The following is a 6,441-nucleotide window of genomic DNA, read 5'->3' on the forward strand; positions in this document are numbered from 1 at the left end:
AGTCTCTCTGTTTGAATATGTAGATAAGTCATTACTCAGACTGAAATCTGAAATGAAATGTTCCGCTTGGAGGAACTATTGGAGCAATCTGTCTGTGAATGGCTGTTCGATAAATACCAGGTGCTAATGTGGAAAAAAAAAAACCTGTTTACTCAGACGCAGGATGATGGGGGGTGAGATAATATGCAAAACGCCTGTTGAGAGATTCATGTCTCCGCTCTGCTTTCTCTAAACCTGCTGGGGGCCGAGAGGATCATCTGCATTAAACATCGTCTTCCTCTCATTTGATGGCATTTCTCAGATGATTTATCACAGAAGTTAGGCTATATGTGGCAAAGCAGTAGTTCAGCTGGCCTTTTAGTCTTAGTTTTAGTAGAATTGCTTTCTTGCCTCTTCAAAAACAATTGTTTTTTTTAAATTTAAAATTATATTTTAAGCTTAAGATATGTTTATTTTGTACTAATCCAAGAAAGTGTTAAAGATAAAGGCAAAAGCTAACAAAGCTCTACTAAGAGCTAAATGCATTAACAGTGAAAATTGCAACACATGAAGTATGAAAAAAATGTAACTTTTTGAGAAAATACTCATAAAACATACCTGTAAAACTTCTTATATGGCTGTAGTTATTGGCATATCTTTCTTTAGAACAAGTAACATATCAGAAGGGCAAGAATTATAGAATCAGGTTGTATTTATAAAATTAAATTTTATAAGAATGCAACTTACTAATATTGACTATTTTTTGGTTCATGAGTCCATTTTTCTCAAACAGTACTGAGTGATTGCATATTTTTGCCCTGTGATTGGAAAAAATTATACTAATTTCAAAAGTGTTAATTTCTTGAAAAGGTAATTTTACAAATGGATGCTCAGAATAAATAATATGAACTGTCATTTTTTTGTTGAATTTTTTTTAAGGTTTCCCAGGGGTTTTATGTTGTTTTAAAGGCTCAGTGTGATGCATGTGCTGACATCTACTGGTAAAATAAAAAACTGCAACCAACTGGAATTTTGTCATCCTGACACTCTTACATGAAAAGGGTGTCTCTTCAAAATTTTAAAACATTGTGAAGGTACAAATGAAGCCTTAGGAATCACGCCATCCAACCTTTAGCTTCCTGGATGCTTAATGCAGTGAAGCTGAATAATAAAATATATGACCTCGATGGTTGTTTTCCATACTCCTCAGGTCCCAGACGCTGCCGTTTTTACCCACATAGAGGCTGCTCTGTGTAAAAGCTGCTGTCATGGCTATTGTCGAGGCTCCACAGAGTATATTATGCCTCCAAGTCCTGCATCTGTAGTACCAATCCCAACTGTTTCCCAACACAGAGAACAAAGGCTCTCCTTTGTGCAAACTCCAAAATCTGGGGTATTATATGTCCCGTTGCTCCTGTGTCTGTTCTGATCAAAAAATGGTTCGCTTCAGTATAAAGAAGCCAAGACAGGATTTAATGGTTTTAAATGATGTCTCTTAGTAGCAGATTCCAGGAGCAGGAGGTATTGTCAAGCCAGTGCTGTAGTAGGCACCCACTGAAGCTGAGATACTCAGGTCTGGAGGGATTGAAGAGAAGGTTTGGATAGGAGGGAAAATAGGAATATGCTATACAGAGCCTATTCAAGGGTGGACAGGGCCTGAGGCAGAATGTGATATGGGGCCTGATTCAAGTTGAGTTCACTGTGAGCTAACCACTACAGCACTATTCATGTCATAAGCTTTCAATGTCTGGTCATTCTTTGCATTTACTACAGACTGTTAGATAGCTGGAAATTACATATTAAAGGGAATAGTTTTTAGATTCTTCATGTCTTCCATTGTAATTTCAAACTGCAGCTTGGACTGAAGAGTACATTTAGTAATATGAGTTCAAAATGTCATATTTAATTTGTTACTAGCCTGAAAACAGAGTCAATGTGAATGGTAGAGAAAAAAAAGCCTCCATATTTCCTTCCAGGTACTGGAGTCCCATTATACATGTTCACAGAGGCAGCGACTGTGTCGACTTTGGCTGTGTTTCTGTTCAGTTTACGCCTCCATCTGCAGCACCTCTCAGCTGTGACAGCATAACAACAACAAGAAGCTGTTTTATAAAGCTGCTCAGAGGTGAGGTAAGTGGAAAAACAGAAAACCTACATAGTAGCTGCCGGTAACACTAACACAGCTTCTACTCAGTCTTTAAAAAAAAAAGCAAACCTGCTGCCTTCTTGATAGTTTACTCATGAGTACTCAGAGTGGTTGTTGCTTACACACATTTTTCATTTTTTCTTCATTACTTGCAGAGTGAATCAGAATCTGCCGCTTGGTATTAAACACAGTCATCTTATGTATCTGTAGAAGGTCATAAGTCTTTGAAGAGGCTCCGTTCAGCTTGGCTCCTAACGTTTTGAGGAAACTGCTCTGGAACAAGCTCAAACATCTCCACTTTGTTTGTCCTTGCCACATTTTTCAGAGAATCCTAACAGTAGCTTGTCCAGCTCTCGTAAAGCAGCTCCGTGAAAACTTCCAGAGTGCCCCTGTGTTCCAGCTTGAAGGCCTCATTTATATTTGCCCAAAGTTTCCCTGAGCTAAGCCTGCCTGACCTATTACCCAAAGTCCCACAAAACATGGTTTGTTCAAGTCCTTTTAAAAACAAGTTTTCGCCAGATGTTGTTCCTTATTTCTTTCCACAAAGTCATAAAAATAGTGTTTAGAAAGAGTTGGTCTGGGTGGGAGGTGCACTCTAATGACATCAGGATCTCCTTGTTCTTGTCCAGTGCCACTGTGGAGTAAAGTGCTGGGAGCCAATTAAAACTGAAATCATTTATGGTTGAATGAATTTCTATGGAAAAGCTTCCACATTGCTTTAAACACTCCAATGTCATTTTCTGTAACCATTGCCTGCTTCAGAAAGCCTCCTAAGGCAAACTGATAACATCTCCCACTTGCTCCCACTAGGCATTTAAATTCTGTTCAGAACTGCAAAAGCACTAACATGGGGTGCTAATATAAAATGCTGAGTCAAGATGCCAACATGACAAACCAGATTGATCACTGTCTTTGGTCAAATTTTCATTTCCACATGGCAAATATAAAGACAAGTTTTCAAAGGGCTTGGTTTGTCTTACACAATGTAGTGGCAAAATGAACAGCATCTGAAAATATAACAAAAGTTGCAGTTTTGGTCAGAGTCTTCCAGACTAACAGATGTGAAAACATTCTTTTAAAAAACAGCACTGATGTTGTTTCCTGTGACAACAGACTGAAGCTGATTGTGGAGGTGCAGGAACCTGGTGTATTTAAAGGGAAATTCTGATGAAACTCTGCAGATGTGATACCTTAGTACCTTTGGTATAAACATCGTGGCAGGATGGACATCTGGAGCACACCTATTTTTTGAGAGGACAGAAATGTCATTATTACCTTTATGCGATACTTTCTGCATTTTCCACATACATCGTTACTCCACGACCTCTAACCCGGCCTCTTTTACAATTTCTAAGGAATCTCACTTTTAATTCGAAATCTTTTAATAAGTAAATGTAAAAATAATAATAATAAAATATTTCTTAGCACTTTACCTGATAAACTCCCCCAGCGTGGACAATATAGTAGCTGCAGATTAAAGGATATATTTCATGTGGAAATCATAATTTCTATATGTAACAGTTCAATAGTTTTATTTGAGCTGTGATGCTACAAACGTACAGCTGCTTCTGACTGCAAAGCGACGTTACTTACTGTGAAACATGACTTTATTTTCTCGGTGTCCAACATCTCTGTGACGTTCTCAGTAGTAGATGCTGTCTGTATGATCTGTCGACTGGTTCCAATAGATCTGAATGCGGTTTAGGTTTTCACTGGGGTATTCAACTAACTGCTTTTTCCATACTTTTTGGCACAACCGAGACAGCTGTGTCACTTTTACATTAGGTTGCTTTCATACTAAAAACTTAGCATAGTTTAAAATTTTTTGTCTTTGCAACCTTTCTTTGCTAAATGTGGTTATATTGAGGACGAGGTGATCATTTCTCATCTTTGCCTTTGTAGTGACATGTCTTTGTAGTGTTTTTAGTGACTGCAGTTTTTTGGTGACTCTATTGTGATTTTACACCATTTTCTTGTCATCATGAGTTGTTTTTGTGTCTCTTTTTTGAAGTCTTGACATAAAAAAAACATAAAGTGGAACTTGGAAGACAAAGATGCGCCTGTTTCCTGGCAATTCAATGCATATGTGACATTTCTACAGTTTTCTAAGTTTGCTATGAATATAGTGAAATGGCCTCTCTCTGATGCAGTGGGAGATAATCAGGACAAGGACCAAGATGATGATAAAAGCACCACAGTGGATCATCCATCTCCATGTCATTTGTTGCCTTACAAAAGTATTTATAGTCTTGTTTTCACATTAGCTTCATTTCCATTACAAGTATACATAAAACTTTTTTTTATATTCTGCTCATTTTGAAAAAGCACAATTTCACAATTGCATTGTTTCCTTTACATAAGAAATGTAATTAAAATCACGTTAATAAGCTTGTTCAAGTCACGTCATTAAAAACTATGGCAACTATGGATGCAAATACTTACATAAGATATATTGATATTTCAGCACTAGAGCTCATCTTCTTTCAGCCACCAAAGGAGACATTGGCGTTTGAGCTCTTTGTTCTTGGGATTGACCTCACACTCTGCATGTTTGGAAAATTGAAGTTGGTGGTTTCGTAGAAGGTCAACAAATTTAACACTTGACAGACAAGCTCTGCCTTTGATGAACTGTGTGATGCAGTGAAAGCTCTTGTGGAACCATCTGCATGTTGTCCCACAAGGTCAATACCTACAAATAAGTGTGTCACTGTTGCTGTATAACAAACTGGTGGTTCTCGCCTGATTCATAAAGTTTTTCCATTGAAATACACCAATTTCAATTTGGCTGAAAAACCGCATCAAATTATGTGAGCTTTTTCAAAATTGTTGTGTTTCCAGTAAGTGAATTTATTTTTATAATTCCAATTTGTGCAAGTTTATTGTCGATGAAAACACATCATAACAAAATTAATCAAAAGCTATCATATAGTACAATGATTCCCACATCAAGTTTCTTTGTGGGGTTGATGTGTACTCTATTTCTTCATTTTTGCGTTTTGTTCACAAAGTTCAAAATTGGTTTCTTTGACCGTAGCACCTTATTCCACTTTTGCTGCGTCTTCTCAAACAAAACTTCTTATTGCTTTTCCTCCACTACAGATTTCTTTCTGGCACTCTTCAATTAAGGCTAGATTTGTGGAGAGGTTAGAGTCTCTTGGTTGCTTCTGATTACTGCTCTCCTTACCTGGACTGTCAGTTTAGGTGGATGGCCACGTCTCTGTAGGTTTGCAGCAGCACCTTACTCTTTCCATCTTTAGATGATGGATTTCACAGAGGTCTGTGACCTCTCTGCTGTGTTTCTTGGTCTTCATGGTGCTGTTTGTTAGCTAATGTTCTCTAACAAACCTGAGGCTTTATATTGAGACTCAGCCTACTCTACCTTACCTGTCCTGTTGCTTACACACATTATTTGGCTTCCCCCAGCTCACCTTTCCTGTTCCTACTGTCACCACAGATCACAGCATCGTCTGACAAACCAGCTCCATGGGGACTCCTGGCAGACCTCATGTGTCAACCTGTCCATCACCAACCCCCAGGGTGACGGACAGCTGATGAAAAGAGACAGGAAATATTTCAACTCCATATCTTGTTTTAGTTTGTCAAGTTGATGACCACTTAAAACTCTCTAAGACCATTGAGCTCACAAAAGTTTGTACCAGAAATCTTGGCAGCATAAACCCAAGCCGGTTTGGCAGTAAACTCAAAGCTGCTCAAACAAGATCGCCATTTCCCTAACATTTTTCTATAAGTTCATGGCTAACAGAGCTTTTCCTATGTGAAAAGTATTTATTTCCAAAGCGGATTTAGTTTACTTTGTACCCATGTCTAACTTCCTGTCTCATTCATTACATTCTTGTGAAATTACTGTGTAGTTCCAACCAAGGCAGACCCCAGGCTGGACAGACAGAGATGCAGTTGCTAGGAATCGCTAGTGGTCTGCATTAATGTGTTCTGATTTCTGGGTACATTTTCCAACTTGATTTTCTGTTGAATCGGATGCCAATCAGTTGAATCAGTGTGTGTTGGCCCTAAGGCTCATCTTGTCCATAATTTTTATTTCTGATTCCTGAATTAAGTTGTCAAATGCTTCCTTCCATTTTTATACAGATGATTCTGTCATTTACAGGCATTTGAATCTCTACAGTCCACTTTTGATGCAGTAAAAATTTGTCTCAAACAATTCAAACCGAGTTTAAATGCTGAACAATTTGATATAAAACGTGTTTCAAATTCATTAATTCTTTCTGAGAACATTCAATTAACATGAGTTGCCCCAATTAAAACTGTCAAGCTATGAGCCAAGTAGGACACAATTA

The sequence above is a fragment of the Poecilia reticulata genome, linkage group LG7 (assembly GCF_000633615.1).
Source record: "Poecilia reticulata strain Guanapo linkage group LG7, Guppy_female_1.0+MT, whole genome shotgun sequence".
In the NCBI taxonomy this organism is placed as follows: domain Eukaryota; kingdom Metazoa; phylum Chordata; class Actinopteri; order Cyprinodontiformes; family Poeciliidae; genus Poecilia; species Poecilia reticulata.